This window comes from Heterocephalus glaber, unplaced genomic scaffold (genome assembly GCF_053883595.1).
Source record: "Heterocephalus glaber isolate CG9 unplaced genomic scaffold, H.glaber_assembly_v1.0 deba00001442, whole genome shotgun sequence".
Taxonomy (NCBI): Eukaryota; Metazoa; Chordata; class Mammalia; order Rodentia; family Bathyergidae; genus Heterocephalus; species Heterocephalus glaber.
Genome location: NW_028258296.1, coordinates 30,555,724 through 30,580,365, shown reverse-complemented (window position 1 = coordinate 30,580,365; position 24,642 = coordinate 30,555,724). Strand labels below are relative to the sequence as shown.

Genomic DNA, 24,642 nt, shown 5'->3' with positions numbered 1-24,642 from the left:
TTCTTTTTTTTCTTGCCCTTTTTTTCCTTTCCCCCTCCCCACCCTTTCTGCACCATCTGGGATCCTGCCGTTCTGAGGAAGGGGAGTTAATTGGCTATATCTGCACAGTCATGAGATTTATAGGTTTGATTATCCAAAATAGATGCTTTTACCCTGATATATATGGAGTTTCCACTGTTGTATTAATAATAATAAAAGCATGCCAAATGAATGAAAAAGCATCATTATAAAAGGGATTTGTGTGTGCAGTGAAAGTGTATAGGTGCCTTGTGGCTTCCACAATGAAGATGTAACTATTTTCATATACAAGTCATTAGCTCAAGATGTTCTTTATTGTACCATAACTTTGCTCCTATAGCAACACGGTTGTAGCAGAAAAATAATTATGGCTGGGTGTTACATGCCAGATGTTTTTAAAGTAAAGGTGACAGTTTAATTCTAAACTAGTTTAAATGGTAGCTAGAGCACTTCAGAAAAATACAAATAAAGGAGTTGTAGAAAGGTTAAAAGCACTTTTTAGATATCTTTTTTCTAGATCAGCACTGTCCAAAAGAAATATACACAGGCTCACACATAATTTTAAATTTTCTGGTAGCCATATACAGTGGCTGAATTTTATGGATATATTTTAACCCAGTGTTTCCAAAATACTATTTCAGTGTGAAGCTAATATAAAATGTATTAATAATAAATTTTACATTCTTTCTTCCCATTAAGTTTTCTAAATCTGGTATGCATTTTACATTTGCAGAACATCTCAGTGCAGACAAGCTGAATTTCAAGTGCTTAATTGCCATAAAGCTTGTGGCTACTGTAATGAACAGCATCATTCCAGACTTTTCCCTAGGTTACATTTAGTACTATAGGTAATCCCTTCTAGGCAGTTTATAAAAATATTCAGAGATAACTCTGGGAAGGCTCTCCACCAGTCATTAATCACGAAAACATCTGTATGTGTACTCTTTACAGAGGGCGGCTGAGTACTTTGATTCATTCAAGATGATCGCACTTCTAAGCTCAACCCGAGAAATATTTTTTTAAACTTTTTAAAAATACTGGACTCCAACAAGTGTGCCTCAGTTACTTTATCTGCCTACAGGAAAGAAAGGCAACCAGGAATCAGAGGTTGCCTATCTCAAAGTGGCACATTCCATTGTGGGATGCAGGTAGGGGGCTGACACACAGGTATAGTGAAAATTAAAGGAAATGATACATGAAAATCACTAGGCCCTGTGAATATTGGCCTAGCATGGAATTACCCATGGAGAGAAAGTTCTGTCCCTGCCCTCAGCTCTCTAACTGAATCAGAGTTAACAGCAAGAAAGTACCAGAAGAACCCAAAGAGAACCTAAAGAGTGGAAGCCCAATGTAAGACATAGTATGGTTCTCAGTGTGCATTTGTCACCCAGCCAACCCCCAGTCCACTCACCTGACCCTCCCTCCCTGGAACTTTGGCATGTGGAAGAGATTAAGTGTAGCTTGTGTAGGCTTCAAAGCACTATGGGCCATAATAATCAAACCACAAAAGATCAATGTGCAACATGAGATAGAAAGAAGGGGAAGCCAGAAAGAGCAAGAGCAGTTCTTATCTCTTCTTTTAGCTGGGAAATGGTACTGAGTTCACAACTGCAGGATTGTTTTTCATTTTACTTTACCTGACAGTCGCCTCTTCCTTTGTCTACTCAGCAGCTGTCAGACATGAGGGCAGCACCCAGCACTGGGGGATATGGCCCAGCCCACTTGCTGGAAGACCCTGGATGGTGATATTATGGAGAGAAAAGGGAGCATTTCCTGGAGCACATGGTGTATCAGCTGAGCTAATAATAAAAGACAATGAAAATGAGTTAGGTAAGCTTGGAAATAGGACTATAAACAGGCTCATGCTTGGTTCTATTACAATGACATTTCTTCCTGCTGCTTGTCTCTGGGGTTAGCTCACAATCAAGGATTATTCTGTTTTCCATAAGGGGACAAAGATGGTAGAAGAACTCTGCCAGTTCCGCTTAGAAACATGGCAGGTCAGAAATCATCAGTAATCACTGAGAACATAAACACCCTAAGACAGAAGCTCTGTCTGTTTAGTTACACAGAACCTGGGCTAGGACCTTAAGAGATACATGAAAGACACTTGATGGCAAATGTTTAATAAATCTTATGAGGGGGAAAAGGAAGATCAGTAACTGCCACTTTGGAAAATCAAGACTAGCCAGCAATATAATGTCTCCAGAGACAAGACAGAAGGCCAATAAAATCCTATCAAGGACAAGTATGAGAACAGATGGGAAAGTAGTTTATTAGGTGCTGCAGAAAGATGCTGGAGAACAAAAGAAATTTTTGAGCAACCTTTCTCTAGTCTTTAAACATAAGTGAAATGAACTAATCTGTTGAATCTTTTCCACATTTATCTCTATTGATTTATCACTTCTGTTTAGAGTTTACTCCAGAAGCTAATCACTTTCCTTTCAGGAGTCTAATCCTAGATTCAGACTAGAGGTCATTTTAGCTGCTATTAATCATGCCATCTTCTGATAAGCTAAACAATTTCTCTTCATCTTTGATGTTTATGCAGTTCAAATATTTATATAGATTATCACATCTCCCATTAGTTGTTGTTCAGCCAGGCTTTAAGAATTAGGCACTTTTAGATCCTTTAAACGTAGTAAATGCCTCTAATCAATCCTTCTATTACTCTAACCATTTCTGATGCTCTTCTACAGAGTGTCTCCAGAGCCTTTGTACATTACACCACTGAGAAGCTTGGAACTCAACTTGTCCAAAAAGAGCCCTACAAAAGTCATATCATAATATATTTATCTTGGGTCACCTGCATCAAAACATCTCAAGGATGATTGTTTATAATTAGGTTCTTGGATCATGCAACAAAACCTAATGAATCAAAGTCAATGGCCTTCAAAATGTTAAATTAACAAGACAATCCCATTATTTGTAACTACACTAAAGCTAGATGGCCACCTACAGAAAGTCATCATTGAGAAATCCTAAATAGGAAATTTGAATTCCTTTTCTACATAGGTGCCTAGGCAAAAACAAAATTTTTAAATCCTATACATTGTTATTTATGACTATTCTACAAATGAAATCAGCATGAAGAAAATAAATAGAACACACATGTGTAAATATCGAATAGTTTCACTAGTGTGAGAAACTGATAGTGTAAACAAGGGTTAAAATGATTAAAATGAATCATTGATAATTTGAAATAGGAAAAAAGGTCCAAAGACGAAGGAGTGAAGGGAGGGGAAGGGGAAAGGAAAAGAGGGAAAGGCAAAACTATGAGAAAAGAAACAAAAAATGGAAATGAAATCTATGTAAATAGGGAAGGGCGGAGGGGGTGAAGGGTGCACAGGTAATGGGGAAAAAAATGAGAACCAAGATACATCATGTACAGGTACACACACCCAATGATAAATGTAAATGAACTGTATACCTAAAATGTGCCAATAAAATGTACCAATAAAATTAATTTTAAAGAAAAAAGAAAGAAAGAAAATAACTAGGGTCTCAGACACACAATAGGAGACAAACAGTACTGAGTTTGCGAATTGTAATATTTTGCCCTACTGCACCATTCTCAGGCACCCTTATTTATTTCAAATTCATAGAATTGAATTAATCATACCCTGGTTTATGGTACACTTTCATCATGGTTCTATCCATGGCTGTTACTTTTTATTTACTTATTTTCTTGCTTGTTTAAATATAATAAACAGTGATGATCCCACTATATAACATAGAAATTAACATAGAAACACAGCAATTTACTTCCTTCTGTGTGATGCTTTGCCACCTGTTCTCCAACCTAACTCCTCCTACCATGGAATCTACAAATGCAAATTCTGGGCTGACAGGAGACCTGTTGGGATATTTTAAGGGAAAGTTCTCTCTTTCCACTGAAAAGAAACATTTTGAAAAACACAGTAGTATGTAAATGTGGGATAAAACAGAGGGAAATGATGATGAAAACCACTGGCTAAAACACTTTTTTTCAACAACTGTGCATTAAGTGCCTACTATGTGCCAAATATGAGGCTAATCTCTGGATACAAAGATGGTGCCTGCCCCCAAAGAACTCAGTCTACTAAAGAGACAGACAAAGGAATTCAATCAATTACCATCACAACAGTGAGAGAAATATGTACAAAAGAGAAGTGAGACCAAAAGAATGGGGAACAGTTCCACCAGGAAAAAGAGAAATACCAGGAAAATATTTCACTTACATGGTAACTCTAGAACTGGGTCTTGAGAGATGACTTTGAAAGAACTCCTAAATAGAACAAAATGTTGAGCCTCCAAAATAGAACTAAAAAAAGAAATAGTGCTTTTAGATTCGAATTCTACTCAAGATTCACAGTGTCCAGAATTTACTATCATTTGTGCACAGCTCAGCAATTCAAGATATATCCAAATCACTTGACCTCTTTGGTTTGTATTTTAAGAGGATGGATAGTCTATGGTGATGTGCCTTCTAATACTTTCATTTTTTGCACCCATTCATTTTCTTCAAATCTTCAAGCTCTTATTGTGACATTCTCCTCAAACCCTTCTTTACCAAAAAAAATCCTGTCTTCCACAGTAGGTATGAGCACTTACAAATGGCACCTTCTAGCTGCACTCATGCAGCAGAAGGGTAAACAAGCTCTTTTTGAACTCTTATAAAAGCTCTAATCTCATTTATGAAGGTGGAGCCCTCATGATCTACTTGTCTCCCAAAGGCCACACCTCTTAATACCATTACAATATTTCTAGTAAATTAACTTTTGAAAGAAACAAACATCCAAAACTTAGCACCCCACCCCCTTACCTCCTAGTTTGTGTCCTCACATAAAAATTTTTTCCATTCCATCTCAATAGCTCCAAAAGTCCTAACCTGTGCTAGCATGCACTTAAAAATCCAAAACCCTAGAGACTCATCTAAATACCTTCTAAATCAGATATGGGTGAGACTCAGAGTACAATTCATCCCGAGACAAAGCCTTCTGCCAGCTATGAAATCAAATATGTTATGTACTTCTGAAATACAATGGTGGGGCAGACCATAGCAGACACCTCTGCCCTATATTAGCAGGCTATAGTGGCCCAAGCCTCTCGCCCCTACGTAATTTGGCGGTGTTACATTAGAAGTAGTCCAATCAGCTAAGTTCACTTACAGCCAAGGTCAACTCAGCTCCAGTTAAATTCCTCAACAAAGATATGCTTGTCCCATCATTCTACAGTCCTGCCTGCTTGATGCTTGTTATCAGCAGGTGTCCCAAGGCCTGTCCAGTTTCCCCTCTTCCCATGCTTTCACTGGATGTCCGGGGAGTCCTTCATCTTTGCTGCCCAGAGCAGCTTAGATCAGCCCAAGATTCAGTTTCTCTCAAATCTCTGTCTCTGTCTTTATTTCCCACTTTCTTATCTCTCCGACATCGTGCTGACTCACAGGAGATCAAGACCCATGGCCTGGGTTTTTGGTAACATCTCTTAACATCCCCATTTCAATTCCATATAACAGACAAAAAGTAGACATTCACATTCCAAAAGGGAATAACAGAAAGAAGACAGAGATAACGGGTCTTGAGTAAATCCTAAATCCAACAAAGCAAACAACACTAAATCTTATGTCTGGAGAATAATCTTTGACTCCTTGTTTCATCTTCTAGGCACAAAGGAGTGGATATGTACTTCCCAAAGCTCTGGGAAGTCCCTTTCCCATGGCTTTTCTGGGTACAGCCCACACAGAAACTCATATAATTCTTCCAGGCTAGAGCAGACTGGTGGCTACGCTGTTCTGGGTTCTCGAGGTCAGTCCTCCCACAGCTCATTAGAGAATGCCCAAGTGGAGGCTCTGGTGGTCCTGCCCCTGAGGCAGTTCTCTGCCTGGTCCAAAGGCTCCTGGGAGATCCTTTGCAATCTAGATCAAGGCAGCCATGTTCTACAGCTGTGCACTCTGAGCACCACTAGAAATGGTGCCATGTGGATGCCGTCAAAGTTTTTCACCAGTGCCCTCTAAACAGCAGCCATTGCAGCACCTGGGACTGGTGAGTTGAACGTGTAGTATCCAAGGAGAACTGAGCCTGAATGTTTGGAGGGGAGAGGCAGTGTGGGGTTTGGCAGTAAGATCCCAGGTCCCATGGGCTGGTCCTTTGAATCATTCTGCCCTCAAGGCCTGTGAGGGGAATAGCAACTTCTCTTTCATTGCTTTGATTAACAGCACAGGGCCGTTCATGTCCATCTCTTTACCCACACCCTCTGTGTTCTTGGAACCCACTATGGTTTGAATGTGTGTCCCCTCCAAAATTCACATTAAAACATAATCCTCACTGTGGTAGTATAAACAGATAGGGCATTTAGAGAGTGATAAAATCATGTGGGACAGATTAGTGCCTTAGAAAAGGGCTGGAGAGAACTAGCATAGGTGCTGTTTTGTTCTTCTCTCTTCTACTATATGAAGACATCTAGACAGCACTATCTATTGAGAACAAGCCTTCATCAAACACTGAAACTGCTGATTACTTGATCCCAGACTTCTCAGCCTTCAGAACTTCTATTTATAATTTACCAAGTCTCCGTTATACATTTTCTTACACCAGCATATTTATGTTTTCTCATTTGATACAATATAGACAGGTTGAAAAGCCTGAGAGTTTTCCAGGTCTTTAATTCTGCATCACTTTTGATTATAAATTCTATTTTTAATTCATTTCTCTAGTACCACGTTGTACTATAAACAGTCAAGAAGCTGTACTGCACACTCCATCCTTTGCATAGATATTTATTTCACCAAATATCTTATTCTATTGTTCAGAAGTTCTGCCTTCCACAAACCAATACGATTCACATAATGCAGTCATGTTCTATGCCACTTTGTAATAAAGTCTATCATGGAGTCCCACAGAACATACCCAATCAGCCTGCTGCCGACCCGCAGGTCTGTGCATGCCCTACCCAGGTCCTGAGTCACGTGGAAGACGCCGAATCACCACGCTGCAGACAGGCAGCCACCTGGTTCCACACTACAAAGACACAGAGGACACCACAACACCAGACCAAGGTACTGAGTCCCGCTGCTCCCGACCCAGAGGAAAGGGCTTTTGGGGCACCTTTTGTCCTGCTGCTCCTGGCCCAGAGGAAGGGGCTTCCTTCCGGGCCACCATCCCTCCCACCACTCCTGGCCCAGAGGTAGGGGCTTCTGAGCCGCCATCCCACTCCTCCTGGTCCAGAGGAAGGGGCTTCCCGGCCACCATCCCTCCCGCTGCTCCCAGCCCACAGGAAAGGGCTTTTGGGTCACCATCCCTACCACTGCTCCTGGCCCCTGTCCCAACTCTCCCAGCTCAGAGGAGGTAATCCGTGCAGGTGCTAACAACCCCCCGCCCCAGTTGAAATGAGAAAACAAGTAAATAAGTCTCAAAACCAGACTTTCAGATCACCTACAGCAACCCCAAAGGGAAATGAGATGGAACACTCTGATACTCAACCAGCTGGACCCACTGAACTGGCAACAAAAGGGGATGTGGAAAAAAAGAAATCAGAAATAATTTCTCAGATAACAGGAGAAATTGTGCCCCTAGTGCAAGACATGATTAATAAATCTAGAGAGGAGCTCAGGAACATGATGGAATCCCAACATAAGAAACAAATGGAATCCATTTGGAACAGATGCAAATAGATTTCCAGGACATGAAAAACTCCATTGAAAGTCTACACAGCAGAATGAGCCAATGTGAGGACAGAATTTCAGATATAGAAGAGAAGATTGCAATTAGTGACCAGGAAAAGAAAAAGTGCTTCAAAATTATAAGGGAACATGAGAAATCAATCCAGCAGCTGCTAGATGATGCAAAGAAGAATTACGTAAGACTGATTGGGCTCAACGAAGAAACAGGAGAGAGTAGAGATGACATAAAAATCTCTTCACAGAAATAATGGCAGAAAACTTCCCAAGCAGGAGAAAAGAGCTTGACATACAGATAAGTGAGGCATATAGGACTCCAAATAGCCTTGATCAAAAAAAATCTACACATTGGGGCTGAGGATTTAGCTCAGTGGTGTTGCCACCTGCTGTGCAAGCGCAAGGACCTGAGTTCAATCCCTGGTACCAAAAAAAAAAAAAAATCTACACATAGGCATGTAATTGTTAAGATTCAAGATGGTCATTCCTCTGGTTTCAATAACATATTCTTCATTTCCATCAGAGACCTCAGAATAGCCTTTACCATTCATATTTCTACCAATACTCTGATCACATTTCAGGATCCCAGTCTCTAAGAAGACTGAGGCTTTCTCCATAGTTCTCCTCTTCTTATAAGAGTGCTCCATCCATTCTCAGTGCTCCATCCACAGCAATGTGGGCCTTTTCTGGTACACTCCTCCAAACTTTTCCAGCCTCTATTACCTGATTTCAAAGCTATGTCTATATTTTTAGATATTTGCTACAGCTGCACCCTACTTGTTGGTACCAATTTCTATCTTGCCCATTTGAGATGCTATAACAAAATATCTGAGGGTATGTAATTTATAAACAACAAAAATTTATTATTCACACTTCTGAAGGCTGGTAAATCCACAAGTGAGAAACTAGCAAATTCAGTAGTTGGTGAAGTTTGCTCTCAGCTTCAAAAATGCTACCTTCTCACTGCATCTTCATATGGTGGAAGCGAAGAACCAGCTCCCTTAGTCCATTTTCTTAAGGGTATTAATCCAACTCATAAGAAAATCCAAAGCCCCCACCTCTTAATCAACTCATAAAGGGTTCACTTCTTAACATCACAAAATTGAAGATTGAGTTTCAACATACGGATTTTGGGAGACCCGTATATTCAGATGATAGCATACATGTATCACAAGAAAATCCAAGTGTTTTGACAGAAACATTTTTTTAAATGGATCCAGAGTATAAGAGGAAGAGACTTATTAAACTATGTTGATTAAGTTTAATTATGTCAACTTGATTGGCTTAAGAGTTGCCTAGGGAATTAGTGAAGTAAATTTCTAGGATGTCTGTGGGTAGGTCATGGGTGACCTTGAGGATCTCACCCCTTCCTCTCTGATGCTCTTCCCTGGTTCTAGTCCCGGGCATCATGAACTAAGCATCTTTGTTCTACCACCCTCATCTGCCTTACAGCCAGCACATCATGGACTGAATCCCCAGCAACAGTGAACCAAATTAAACCTCTCTTTCTTTAATTTGTGAGTGTTGGGTATTGGGTATCAATGATGGGGAGGCTAATATACACCACCAACCATCTAATATCTATCCTCTGCTGTGTTAGCTATAACTCCAAATATGTAAAGAAGATTATTGCCTCCTTTCCCAGACCACCTGAGTTTGTTGCTCACTACAATGAGCAGATGAGCCATAGAGAACGTCTGGTTTCCATAACTTCTATGCCATTTTATACTCGACACCCATTTTACTTCCTCCCCATTCCTGAAGTAGCCTTTTCTATTCATAAGTCAACACACTAGCCTTGCTTTCATCAAAGACTACCTAAAAATTTATCCTCTTTACAACCTAAGAGAATACTTGGCATGTACAAATTCTGCATCTCTCTTTTTACTCTTAATACTTCCATCAATTTCATCATGTCAAATCTTCCTTTTCATGAAATCTATTCATTAATACTCAAATGTAAATTATCTTTAACATTGATGTCATTTCTTAGTAATATCACCTGAGTAGTTGGTAGGAAAAACAATCTTTTCATTTAAAAGAAAAAAACTCGGGCCAGGGATTTAACTCAGTGGCACCACACCTCCCTTGCACGTGCAAAGTCCTGAGTTCGATCCCTGATACCAGAAAAAGAAAAAAATAAAATAAAATAATAAAAATCAGGCTTAAAAAAAAAAAACAACTCATTCCAACTTCATTATCATATTTTAGCTGCTAATATTTCAATGTGTCCCCTCTAAAATTCATCTGTTGGAAACTTATTCCCCCAATGCAACTGTTGGGAGGTGAGACCTTTTGGGAAGAGTAGTACATTAATGCTGCCTAAAAAGGATTTATGGGAGTGGGTCTCTTTCTCTCTTTCTTATTCTTCTGCAATGAGAGGACATGAATTTTTTGCCTCTCTTCCTCTTCTACCTTTTGCCACATGAGGACACAGAAAGAAAGCCCTCACCAGGTGCTATCACCTTGATCTTGAATGTCTCAGCCTCCAGAACTGTAAGACAACAAATTTCTGTTCTGTATAAATTACCCAGCCTCATGTATTTTGTTATAGCTGCACAAAATGACAGAGCCTTAGACTCAAATACATGAAAATGACTTTTGTCAAAATAAAAAGATAGAATTATTAAAGTTTTTAAGTTTGAAATAAAATTAGAACTGATAATTTGGAATGGATTAGAATTTGGTCATCAACACAAAACCAACCTCTCCCTCCTGAGTGTGCTGGAGAGGCTCACCTCACCCATGTGCCCACTCCAACTGCACACCTCACCACAGCCTTCCGTGCTCACAGCAGGCAGGTGGGTTACAGTTCAGTGGGCTCTGAAACCTCTCTCTTTTAACTAACAAGTTTAATTCATTTGCATTAAAGTGCTGTTGAGCATAAACAATTCTGCTATTTTGCTACTTGTTTGCTACGTTTTACTTTTTTGTTCCTCAAATCTTATAACACTAACTTCTTTTGTGTTTGGTTGATTTTTTTTTTTTTTAGTGTACTATTTTTATTCCCTTCTCATCTCCTTTTCAGTATATGTCTTAAATTTTTTTTTAGTAGTTACCATAAGGGTTATAATTAACATGCTAAACCTACAATAGAGATTAATTGATACCAACTAAGCTTTAGTAGTATATTTTTCCCAAGGTCAAATTTATTTTGCAACAAGCATGAGAGCAATAAAAATACATTTTATTTAGTGATAGACCTAAAGATCTTCCAGATATTTAAAAATATCATGACAAGAGTACACTGACTTCTAGCTAATAATTTATGTTATTCAGTGCTTTCACTTGAATCTCACAGCTGTGTGTGGCATTATTATTATTATTATTATTATTTAATTTTATTTTTACCAGTACATGTTTGCAATATATAACGACTGTGATTATTGTGAGAAGTCAGTACATGTACATAACACATCTTTATTCTTTCTTTGTCCCTTGCCCCTTCCTTCCTTCCCTGTTCTTTTTATTTTGGTCCTCTTTTCATCATATAAATAAAGACCAAAGTAAAACGTAGATAATAGGAAGTAGAGAGAGTTTTTTTTCATATGCGAAGGGGAACAAGACATGAAGGGAAAACATAGGGAGGGGAGAAAAGTGGATTAAAAAAGCATTTTTAAAATGGAGATAGAGCCTTAATAGCATTTTAAAAGCCCTGTTCTTATAGTTCTTTACTCCTATGTTGTTGTTATCACAAATTACACACTTACATAGCATGTCCTGATTAATATTTCTAATTAGTTACCTTCACCAGAGTTTTTACTTCTAGTTACTGTCTACTTTCTTTTAACTTCAGTTTAAAGCACTCCTTTTAGCATTTCTTATAGTGCAAGTCTACTAGCAATGAACTCCCTCAGATTTTGTTTATCTGGAAATGCATTAAGTTATCTTATTTTTGAAAGATAATTTCATCAGATACAGAACTCTTTGTTGTCCTGGTTGACATTTATTCCTATTAGCACTGAATTTGTCATCCCACTGCTTTCTGGTATCTAAGCTTTCTGATGAAAAATCAGCTGTAAATCTTATTAAAGATTCTTTGTGTGTGATGAATCACTTTTGCTGCTTTCAAGGTTCTCTCTGTCTTAAGCTTTTAATAGTTTCCATCCATGTGTTAGATTTGGACATGTCTCTAATAAGGAGATTCTATAAGGGCTAGAGGTAAAAGGATTGATTTTTCTCCATTTGTTTACCATTCATTCTGTGCCAAAGAGAAATTCCTTTGACACCTACATGTGTTTCTTCCTTTCTATCTTCTTTTTTCAGAATGGATCTTAATATTTGCTGTTTATCAATTTTCCTCCAGACCTATAGATTAGGATTTTTTAAAGTACCCCAAAATGTGTTGACAAAAAAATAATGGATTACTTTTATTTTTCCAGTGGCTCCCTATGAGGATTAATAAGTTAATTCTTGTAAGTCCCTCAAAGTATTAGGACATTACATATTACTGAGAAGAGGGAAGAAGCCATATGTTAAAAATTAATCAGAAGAAACCACTTGCAGACTGTAACATCGAAACATCCCAAGTTCCAAGGGCACTGGGGACTTCAAGTAAACAAGCCCTCATTAATTAGACTAATTAGTTACTTGCTGTATTTGCTGGTTTATAAGCGGCACCCTTTTAAGCAGAAAATTGAGCTGTAAAGTGCTAAGAGCCATATGTGTAGTAAAGATGGCATCAGTACCCCACATCTTGCACTTCAAAGCAAAAAGCATACATTTAAGAATCTATTTAAGATATTTGCAATATCCCATTCATCCTTGTAACCTAAATGGACAGAGAAGCCTAGGGTAATCAAACCCTGCTCTGTTAGATGGCAGGAAAGAGGAAAGGTAAGGGAGAAACTGATATAAATTGTTGTTAATTTTTATTTGTCTAAAAAAAAAGGCCAACCCCTCTTTTAGATAAAACCTCATACACAGGCAGACCTTGTGACTGATCACTATGCTGCAAGAGAAAGGAAGATCACCATGATGAGTAAATACAAAGTTCCATATATCCCCCCTCCTGAGAACTTCATCTTACAAGGAGCTGAGAGGGAATTAGCTCATGTATACTGTGTCCAAGCCTACTGAACTATATTCTGCTATCCAAACAGAGTCTCAGTCTAATGAACCAAATGCTATGTCCACCACATAGTATTCTACTTCCTTAAAAGGTGCAAAAACCCAAAACAAAACAAACAAACAAACAGCTGGGGGGAAATCTTACTTTCCATTTTTCTTTTTGCATCAACTTAGAATAGCAACATTATGTTCCACAGCTCCCTGATTGGCAGCTAGATCCTCCCTGGCTTAGACAGCACCACCTTGATAAGCCAGTTCTCATGGTAAATCAGACCTACATGTGGTTCAGTTCTATTAGTTTCAATCATTGAAAATTTTCCCTGGCCTTGTTCTCAAACTCTGGTTATTCATCAATTCAAATTCAATTTTAAAAATTACTGGACACATATACAAATGTATTAAATAATAAAAGGTAAAAAGATGAATAAGATTGTTTCCTATCTTAAAGGGTATAAAATTTGTCTGTGCAAGGACTAATCTATCTACAAGACACAGGGGATGTTATTCATAGTAGAATACAATGGTTAACTCTCTGCCATCTAAAAAAAAACTCAAAATAGATTCCAAATTCTGGACTCACTTAGAAATACATGATTCCAAATCCACTAATCAAATGAATGATCATAAAACACTTCACTGTGCTTGTCTCTGAACTCTTCTCTACCTGCTTTCCAAACACAGTTCAGGTAAACCAGAGCCACAGAGAAACTCTAGGCATAAACAGGGCTCACTTAGTTGGTGCAAAGAGCAAATGTAAATATCCTTATTAGCAAGCAAAGAGCCAGAATATATTTTTGAATGTTGCTAATGACTGGAAGAAGCAAGCTACTTTTATCATGCAGTGGTGCAAATTAGATATTTATAGGTTTCCTGTGGTGTTCAAGGTGTTGTTCCTTTCCAGTATTTTAGGGAAGAAAGCTTTATATTCTAAGAATAGCTTCATTGATGATCTTCCCTTGGGCACAAAGATATTCAAATCTGGACACAGTACATTTTATCTGAAGAGCCTGAAACTTTCAGACAGGGTGAAGTATACCCTCAGGTTTTGGGTGACTTTTAGTCTTTTTCCCAACAGTTTCATTGAAATGTTAGTCACACACCATGCAGTGCACCCATATCAAGTGTACAATGCAAGTGACTTTATTATATATTTATTATAGTCACTTATTGTGCAGCCATCTCTGCAGTCAATTTAAAACATTTTTATTACCACAAAAAGAAGTCTTATGACTTAATTCTCACCTCTTATCTTCTCATTCTCTATCTCTTAGGCAACTATGAATCTACTTTCTATCTCTATAGGCTCCCTGTTCTGGAAATTTAATACAAATAGACTTTATAAGATGAGGTCTTTCATGATTGGCTTCTTTCACTTGGCATAATGTCTTCAAGGTTTTTTCACACTGTACCATATTCCTTCTTACAGCCAATTCCATTTTGTGGGTGTTAGACAAAATGGCCACAAGGAGGTCTATTACTCAAAATGGTGCCTGCATCTCCTAAATGGGTCATTTCCTCTTTGGGAAAGCAGAACTGAACTTGCCACCCTGCTCCACTATTCATCTACCAATAAGTTTAAACTCTGTCACCTGCCCCAGCAATATAACCAATATTCAAGCCCCATGATGCTTTCTCCCCGACACAACCCTTTATAAACCTCACCCAGTTAGTCTCTCACACGTGCTCTCTCTCTCACCATTGTTCATTGTTCATTGTTCTCACCGGGCAGCTCTTTCCCCCAATAAAGTCCTGCCTTGGGTGCTCCTGTTTCAGCTCGATTTCTTTCAGTGGTTATACCACATTTGTTTGTTCCTTTGTCAGTTAATGGACATTTGAGTTGTTTCCACCTTTCAACTGCTGATGAATAATGCTGATGTAAACATTTGTGTGGTGACAGCTTTCATTTCTCTTAAGTATATACCTAGGATTAGGAATACTGGGGGATACAATAATCTGTATTTAAACATTTAAGAAACCACCTGGACAGTTTTCCAAAGCAGCTGCACTATTCAACATTTACATTCCCAAAAGTATATGAGGATCTGAATTTTTCACATCTTTGTCAACACTTAGTGTTATCTGACCTTTTTATTCTAGCAATTATAGTGGACATCTCTTTTTTTTTTAAGTGAAGATCTCATGTAGTCCAGGCCAGCCTTGAACTCATTATGTAGCTCAGGCTGGCTTCAAACTTTCCATCCTCCTGCCTCAGCCTTCCTAAGACTGGGATTATAGACACAGGCTAACACACTCAGCTCGTATGATTTTGATTTGCATTTCTCTAATGACTAATGATGAAGAGAATCTTTTCATTTGCTTTTTAAACATTTATATCTCTGCTTTGGGGAAATGTCTATTTGGATCCTTTACCCCCCTTTTAAATTGAGTTATTTTTATATTACTGAATTATAAAAGTCTTGATATATTCAGGAGTACAAGTTCCTTTCCAGACACATGATTTGCTATTCAGTAGGTTGTCTTTTCACTTCTTGACTGTGTCCTTTGGGGACAAACATGTTTGATTATCATGAAGTTTTGGAGAATCTTAGTGCATGGGCCAGCTCTGACATTGCCCTCACCTCCCTCTACAGTACAACAATCTCAGAATCTTTCCACTCATCCCCAAACTCTTTCCTTTGTTTCTCCAAACTCAAGTAAGTCTGTTCTTTTCTTCATCTTTCAGGCACATCAGGCTTTTTCCTACATTTGAATCCTGACATTAAAATCTCAGTTCAATATTACTTCTGCAAAAGGGAATCGTGCAAAAAGGATCCTTTCAAATCATTTATATCTAGTCATTACCACATACTGTTTAATTTCTTCATAACATATATATTGGCTGTGTGTTTATTTACTAAATAATATTACAGAATCTAAGTTGCACTACAGCAATAATTTTGTGTGTTTTCTTCATGGCCATACCCCAAGTACCTAGAGTAGTACTGTTCATATAAGAAGTGCTCAATTAATATTTGTAGAGTGAATGAATGAATCCTCTAGCCCACACATTATGCTAGAGACTAGGGGCAAAAGAGCAAATAAGATAGAGCCCAAACAGTGTCGCAGTTGCTTTGGAAATATATACCCTTTGGTCAGTGCTCTTGGGGGAGGTGTATAGTTGTGATCAGAAAGCTCATCTGCAGGATGAGTAAAGCTTTTAACTTTATTTTTAAATAAACTGCTTTAAAGACATCGTTAAGAAGACCACAGCAGATTTGCTCAGCAAATACTCAGAATTCTGTTATTTAACTTTATTATGTTCACATACATTTTCATTGCATTTCACACTTGCTAACTCACCTTGCAAGAATTTTTCACATTTTCACTATTAAAAGAGAAGTGAAAGGCCTGACTGTACTCTTCCTATCATCTCTTGCTCCCTAATAATAACAACAACATCAATGTTTAAAAAAAAACAAGAGATCTGCTATCATCTGGGGAGGAAAGCAAAAGCTACCTCGTTTGGTGAGCTGGTCTCATGCCTGGGCTATCCACTTGAATGAAGGCTTGGTTCCAGGCCCAGCTCACCTACAGGCCTTTGTGGGTCCTTTGGCCTTGTGTACTTCGGAAGGCTCCAGTTTCCTCCTGTATTAGTCACTTATCTCATCACTGAAACAAATACCTGACACCCACAATTTAAAGGAGAAGAGATTTACTCTGGATCACATTTTAGAAATGTCAGTCTTTGCACAGTGGAAAAGCCTGGACAGAGGAAAGCTCCTCACCTCTTGGCAGCCAAAAACAGATAGCAAAAGGCAGCTGGAGAGAGAGAGATAAACCTGGCCAGGTCACACCCCAGGGACTCACCTCTTCTGACCACATTCCACCTCCCATTGGCAAGTCAGCCATCAGCCCCCACTGTCCAATCACCTTCCAAAAAACCCTCTTATGAGCCCATGAGCCTCTTGGGGCACATCTAGATATAACCCATAGCACCTCCCAAGTAACTTTCAGTTGATATCTTTCTCACCCAATATATGAAATTTGTGTGAGAATTGAATAGGGTAGGTGTAAAAATACCTCTGGCTCCTGTGGGGTTGAATGGACAAATATGATTAGCTGGGCATCTCCAGGGATGGCCACCTGTAAGCAGGCATGAAAATTGTTCCTAAGAGAGGCTTGTTTTTACTCACTTGAGGCCTCCTGCCTCAATGATTTCCTCTGCCTTGAATGCCCTTCTCCTTTGATTTTCCCCAACCTGCTCACTCCCATGCCTCAGTGTCCATGCAAACATCCCTTTTCCTGGAAAGCTGGCTTTGAATATGTTGGGCTCCAGAATCTCCAATGTTAACAGTAACATAAGGACCAACAGCACCAAAATAAGTGAGAATGAATGAAGATATACTCTACAATAAGAACTACACATGTGTACTCTACAACCAACTAAAAGGGCACACAATGTGTTATGTTGCCAAATCTTAAGGAACTGGATGATTCTCTATTAATATGGCCAAGATGTATCTACAGAGAACTAGTCTAGAATATTCTTGTTGTGGTCTTCGTGTTTTATTTATTAATTTATTTTTTGGTACCAGGGATTGAACTTGGTTCCTTGTGCTTGCGCAGCAGGCGGTGAAACCACTGAGCTAAATCCCCAGCCCCTGTTGTGGTCTTTGTCATGCTTTTACCTGCCCATGCTGCTCTTCTCCTCGGAAGGAAGGAAGGAAGGAAGGAAGGAAGGAAGGAAGGAAGGAAGGGAGAGAGAGAGAAAGAAGGAGAAAAAGAAAGAGACAAAGGGGGAAGAAAGGAAGAAAGGAGAAGGGAAGGGAAGGGAACTCTCAGCAGGGGTAAAGAAAGTAGAAGTTGAAGTCCAGCCTTCCCTCTGCTGACCACCCCAGGAAAAAAGATGTCTTTTTGTAATCTACCCAGATGCAGCAACATTTTCAACTCAAAGTGTATGACCTAGCAGTTGTCTTTTTCTCAAAGTACCAGCTAAAGAACTAAGTTAATCAATTAAATGTTAACAGAATCCTCTACTGCTCCAAAACCCTGGATGAAAGGACCAGCTCAAAAACACTGGCTTGCCTCCCCCTAAGCTCAGTGTTTCTAGAGCAGGGCCCACAGTGCCTATGTAATGTATGCTCTCTCCTCTCGATCAGTGTCCACCACCTTGAAAAGCAAGCATTTTTTAATTTTCAATTAAAAACTCACTTCCTAATTGCAGTCTAAACTGAGACCTACTCTCTCTTCAGCATAACACTTCCTCTGTTATACCAGTCGCCCATCTCATTGGTAGCAAATGGTATTTATTACAGTTAAGTTATGTAATATTCACTATCCTGAAGGTTGCATATGAATTACACTAAAATTCAGCATCTAATGAGGAAGGCTACTTGATCTACGAATTTTGCCCATCTTTCCTTTTCTCTGAAATGTACATAATGCTTTTCATAATATTGGGATGAAGAATAAAATAACTATTTATCTGACTGAATACCAAACAGGAATGAAACCACTTACAATTATTTTTTAAATGTTTTTCTAAGACTTTAATGAAATTTAAACTTAATGGAACACCACACCATGTAAGTGTGTGTGATATTCTATAAGGAAATTTCATAGAAGCCAAAAACCATTAAAATTAAGTATGTTATTATTAAAAGAAGTAGGTTTCTTTTAAATGCACTGAAATGCAAAGATATTACTTCAAACTTAAGTCCAAGATGCCATGAAAACAGGAGATGGCTGTTGAAAGAATTAATAATAAGAAATGACAGAAGTGTTTTATATCTATCCTGCTTTGTGTTCCCCATCTTCTTGAATGCAAAGATACTATAACAAATAAAAGTTTAATAAGTAAAAAATACATGTTAAATGAAAAACCATGATTAACTTATTAGTAACCATTAAGTATATAATTACAAGGATTCTATTACATTAAGATACCAATTTCTTTAAAGCTAGAAATAATACCTACTGAAACTTTAATTATTTAAATGAGAAGAGAAAGAGGCATGTTATCTTCTCTGACAAAGATTAAAATCAATTTAATTGCTTCTCTGCTGCCTTGACATGATTCTTGCTGTGAGTCAAGCAACCAAAAAGGGAAATTAATCCCGCAGCTGTTAATCAAGGGATATCTGCGTACTCCATTTGATTACATCAGGGAGAAAGCCATCACCACTTGGCTGGCTCTCAGGTCCCCACTCCTTCTCCTATTGTAGTTAGGTTAGCTGGGAGAGATGCTGAGGTTGGTCTTAATTTTTAGAGCCTGTGATAGCTCTAGGTGAGGCACAACCTCGGGAAATTGCAGTTTGCTGTGTTAGCCTAGGTAAAGGCAGCTCTATCAAGACAAAGTTTTGTTCCAAATTAAATTCACCCTTTGGTGCCTAATTCAACTGTCCACAAGGTAAAGTACAAAAAACACAAGGGCATCAGCAGGGCCAGAAAATAGGAAAGAATGTGAGAATGTGGCTAAGATTGATGCCTTTTTGCCTGTAGAGCATAACAATATATTTCTCAGAGTAGACAGCAGCAGTTTTTAGAGAACAAATACCAACTCCCTCATCTGAATTGGAATATGCATTTGAAAGCCAGGTGAGGTGGCAAGTGAAGCCCACCATGCACCTCCCCCTGTCTCCAACCCCAGTCTGCTGATTTAAAAACAGGGCTTTTGTCAAACACCAGCACAGTGTGAACATCGGCAGCATCTGCACTTGGTAAACTAATGTATCTGATTGTAAGAAAATGGTATTGTGAAATATTTATGAGTCTGGAAATACAAACCAGTACCCTGCCTCATCATCTCTTATCAGCCCTTGTTAACTTTACAGACGACGAGAGACACTGGAATAAGTGAGGTTGTCAAAACTAATAGATCTCAGACACTTTGCACCCACAGAGTTCAGCCTCATCAAGGGCCCTTTTTCTGGAACTTTTAACCCTCCCTCTTCCTGTTTGCCTTCTCTTGTCAGACACAGAGGCGAATAATAACAATTTGCAAGCATATACATCCAGCAGGGGGAAAATGCTTCTGCAAATCCTACCTGTCCCCTAGAAAGGGAAAACCTTTAGAGTAAAGATTGAGAGATTTGGTTCACAGGGAAAAACACTATTTTTGGACCTTTTTTTAACATCCCTACATGAAGGATGGTGAAGGAAAATGTCCATCCAGACCAGCTGGAGAAAAAGCTTACACATATCAGGATACACAGAAAGGCAAAAGAGGCAAACCATACTGCTCTCCAAAGATGGCCTAACATTCTTTTTACATTTCAAAAAATGTAATCACTGGCTCAGGTCAGCCCGAGAAGTAGGTAAGACACCCACAGGCTCTTATTTCACCCAAGCCCAGCTCACCTACCCCGAGGACCTATAGATGACTTCACCTGGCTCTTTTTCATCAAATACAACTCATCCTGCTATATTGGATCACCTTGCTGTTAGCCTGGCACTGTCCCTCCCCATTTCAATTTGACCAAATTGAAACAGATGCCCAGAGGCCGTGGAGATCAAGACTGGTATAACAACATTTGGAGCCAGTTTCCCAGCTTAAATCAATATTTAACGGTAAGGCTGCTTTTATTTATTTATTTTTTGGCAGGCTTTTACTGGCAAATATCACTTTAAACTGAAAGCCAGAAGCCTTAATTATAAAGGATGCCATTCAGTATATATTTTGAAAAACAATAACTCATTTGACAAGGCAACCTGGTAATTTAAGGGATTGTACTCCCCCAGAATAAAGAGAGAGGGGGATATTATTATTTTCTATATCCTTCAAGGATGTATTTAATTATCTCATCTTCAAGCATGCAGATAATTCAAATTGGGGAGAGGAAGGGGGAAAGTAGCAGGGAGATCCATCCCCTATTTAGTCAAATGGAGCAGAGTCCCTGGGGCCACCTGCAGCTTCCCAGGCATTACCCAAACTGGGTCAGGACACTAAGTGAGGCAGGCAAGAAGGGTCTGCCACCCCTGCCCCAGCTCAGCGCTGTAACAAGCATCTACCAAGGTAGGGGGTGATTACCCAGAGAATTAGAACAAATAGAGCCCTGATTACGACGAAGGCCAATATGGATGCTGCCCCTTGGTGACCTTTATCTCCCCACATTGCCCCCCAACACGTGTGGTAAATCATCTCTCGAGGGATCAAACAACAAGAACGGGGAAGAAGTGATATCAAGTCAGAAATATTGCCCTACTGGGCTTGCCAGGATTGGCAAGACCAGACTAGAAATTTTATTTCTTTACTGGCATTTTTGGAATGAGTTGCAGAGGCCAAATTTTTCATTCTGCCTAACCTATACTGAACAGTCATAGCAAAATGAAAACAGGGGATTTATGTAAGTGGATATTGAAAATCAAAACCAAACTTATGTACAGGCTTACAGAATGAATCCACACCCAATTTAGCAAGCACCACTGTGGAGCTAATAATTGTTCATTAATCTTAAGGAATCTATTTCACATTGTCACTCAAAAATAAGCAAGCAGTATCTGTTAGCAAGCAGCATATGTTCTGCAACCACTGACTCTACGAGCCTGTCTTGCGAGGCTGCCATGTACCTTCACAAGTATTTTGCAATTCTCAAAAGAAGGAAGTTGTCATTTTCTTGAATACATCAACTACAGGGCGGGGATTGGGAGAGACACTGTAATATGCTCACCCAGAAACAGAAGGGACACAGAGTGATCAATCGTATACAGGAGAAAAGAAGCCAGTCCAGTGCCCTATTTGGGCACAGAGCCTGATTCCCTGCCTGTCAGCACAGTCAGGAATGCTGGTCTGTCTAGGCGTTGTCCCATCCTACACATCATTATGTCCTTTTGCAAATCCAGACCAGTCTCCAGATACCATTCATTTTTCTCAGTAGAGTGAAAACCCCTAAAGACTTCTCCCCTTAAGCCCTCAGTCCCCCACCACTCACATCATTCCACCCAGGCCTTCCAAGAGACATAACTTCACTTGCCTTCTGCTTCTCCTCCAGCTTCTAAGTGAACAGAGTGACTTCCATAGGATCTCTTCCAGACAGTCCTGGGGAGCTCACACCCACCTCTATGAGAAAACTGAGGGGGACCCCATCCACACTGACATGAACACAGTTGTAGGGCTTTCATTTCACTTTGCCTTCCCTTTGCAGCTTGCCCGTCTCTCCCATGTCTGCCACCCGCAGCAGGAGATGAAAAGAACAGAGGAGGTAGGAGCTCTTGTGAGAACCATGGGAATTTTGGCAGAACCTTTATGGGAGCCATATGGCAGCAACTTTACATTACAAGAAACATTTCTGAGGGAGAAGATACTATTATTCCCGAAGACTGTCTTTCATCCTTCTCAAGTGGATTGGACACCCCTGCCAAAAGTTGGGAATAATATTTTCTGGAAAGAGTGTACACATGTCGATTATATCTGACCTTGATGTATCTAACAGCAGCACATTGGTATGATGTGCCAAAATATATTTTATTAATTCAAAAAACAGAAAAGACATTATATGGTATTTCTGGTATCTACTTGCTATTAATAACCTCCCTATAGTACATTTTACTCATCTTTGTAATAAGGGACTGGACAAAATAAATGTTTTTTCAGGAATTTATCTTTGTAGCAGAATTCTTTTGTCAATGAAAACCTCATTCAGAATTTAGGTAGTGAAAAAAAATGATAATTACGGAACAGACCTGGTCAGAGCAAGGGTAGAGAGTTGGTGTCCTCTTTCTCATCCTATCCCTCACTTTTTTCTCTTCTTTTTCTTTCTTTCCTTTTTAGTAGTATTTCCTAAGACTGTTATTTTGTGTTGATTTTAAACAAGTAGAGCAAAGAGAGACAGCTGTCTCCGCAATTCTACCAGAGCCAAGCATCTCTTGCTGTCTTGCTCAGAAAGGCAAGCTTGTGAGTTTGCATAGCCTTCAGTGCCAGTCTCCATTGGCTTCTCACATAACCATCCATCGGGCAGGACTCAGCTAAAGTCCAGGAGCTGTACTCCTGGCGGTGGTCCCAGCACACTGCCTTGGGACTGTGGTAGGCCAAGGAGGATGGACATGAGGGTGATTAAAGAAGCATCATTCAGGCAGGACAGAGTCCACGGGACAGTCTTTTCCTTTCCTCAAGCTCCGGAGCTCTATAAACAACCATGTTTTCCCTGCACAGTGGGATCACAAAGAGAAGTTCCAGGCAAATCAGTCTCACACTGCACACATTTGTGCAATAGGATTCAGAAACAAAAATAATAAGAGAAATAACTTATAGTGAGCAGTTACAGCTGGAAGTATCCACCTAGAATCCTAACCGTTTAACAAGTCCAGAGAAAATATAATTTAAGATTTCAGGGAGAGGACAAATCAGCTTGAGGTAGACAGGTAGACAGTTCAGTTCTGAAACAGTATGACTGATGCCAGAAGATGGCTAGAATCTGGCTAACATATCAGTAATCCAATCCACTGCTGATTTAGGACTTCAACAATGCCCTAATGAGAGCAGACTGGAACCCTACAGCACACTGTTGCCTATAGATGGCCTGAATTTGCAAAATATATTTAAACATCAGTCCACTTCTATAATATGTATGGGTCATTTATTTCCTAGGTCACCTTTGTTGTCTTTCCTCTAACCTTCTATGGAGCAGAAAATAAAATCCTAAGCAAAAGAAAGTTTGAGACATCTTCTGGACATGATCCTGCTCAAGGGACCCAACTCTTGGTCAGTTGGAGGCATGAGGGCAACGTCCTAGTAAGAAAGCTTCCTTTAAATGTGGTCACTAAAGACATGTGTTTAGTAACAGTGATTAAGAATGCATTCTAGAAAAAGAGGCAAGTGTTAATGTTATGCACTTTCTATGGGCATAAGTCAGAATGCTTTTAAGAAATAAGCATTCTTGGGCCAGGGATTTAGCTCAGTGGTTCTGCTGCCTGCCTTGCCAGCACAAGGACCGGAGTTTGATTCCTGATACCAAAAAAAAAAAAAAAAAAAAAAAAAGGGAAAAAGAAATAAGCATCCTTACTAGGAATGCAGAATACATTCAATTGATTGGAAACATACTGTAGGATGAGTTCTATGTCCATTGTTAGTTTTTTGGAATAGTATTAGTTTCCCATTCAACGACTGCTACAAAAGATCGTGATGTAGTTTATGAAGCCATTGTTTCTTTCTAATTAATGACCTTGGGTATTTTGCTTAACCATTCAGAGATCCTTACATGGAAATGATGTAAGGATGACGATGATGATGATGATGATGATGATGATGACGACGACGACGACAACAATGACACTCAGTCTAAGCCCACTTTGCAGGAGTAGAAAGTGGCTAGTGTTTTTTGAATCCTAGCCAAGGAGCCTAATTCTAGCATTTAAGTCCTGAAGCTCCTGGGACTGGGGTCAGATTGAGATATAGTGTGACCTAGCGGACTAATAATCTGGTGGCCCTTACCAATTGCTCTTTCATTTTAATTAAATTCTATATTTGCTCAACATTATCTATGGGAGATGTTGAAGACTAAAATAAGAAGGAAAACTCTGGAGTATTGGCCACCAAATCCTGCCTTCCCTGTTCTTAGCAATTTAGTTCTTGCCAGTTTTTGCTACTCAAGAATTTACCTTGAGTGTCGTCACCCTCCCCTCCAAAGCAACTTATTTGTATTTTTCTTACATTATGAAAAAAAACCAAACTTTTCCTGAGAAGAGTCCTAGAAATAACATTTTTTTCCATCTATTCATTTTTAGATACAGTCTAAATTGTCGAAATCTTAGCTCTCCAGGAAGTGACCCAGCTGACCTCCTAATTTAAGCTAAGCCTGGGCAGTTTCCTTCCTGCCAGCTTCCCAGCTGAGTGGACCTTCCAATTTAATTTGGTTCTGGGTGGGCTGTCCTACCAGATCAGCTAAAATCATATCAGAGTGACAGGTAGCCAATGTCTTTGGCATTGTGGATATAGCTGAGGCGAACAATAGTAGTTAACAAATCAA

The 24,642-nt window shown here is 39.3% G+C and overlaps 1 long non-coding RNA gene across 3 annotated transcripts in view; it reads right to left on the bottom strand.

The window, feature by feature from the left end:
* LOC101697564 (uncharacterized) overlaps nt 1-24,642 on the bottom strand; it is a 433,033-nt gene that overhangs the window by 134,979 nt on the left and 273,412 nt on the right. For all 3 annotated transcript variants that reach the window (XR_015452005.1, XR_015452003.1, XR_015452004.1), the window contains 2 exons: nt 4,239-4,321; nt 1,656-1,817 (listed from right to left, as the gene is read on the bottom strand). This is a non-coding gene — a long non-coding RNA (uncharacterized LOC101697564). The remainder of the gene's footprint in view (nt 1-1,655; nt 1,818-4,238; nt 4,322-24,642) is intronic.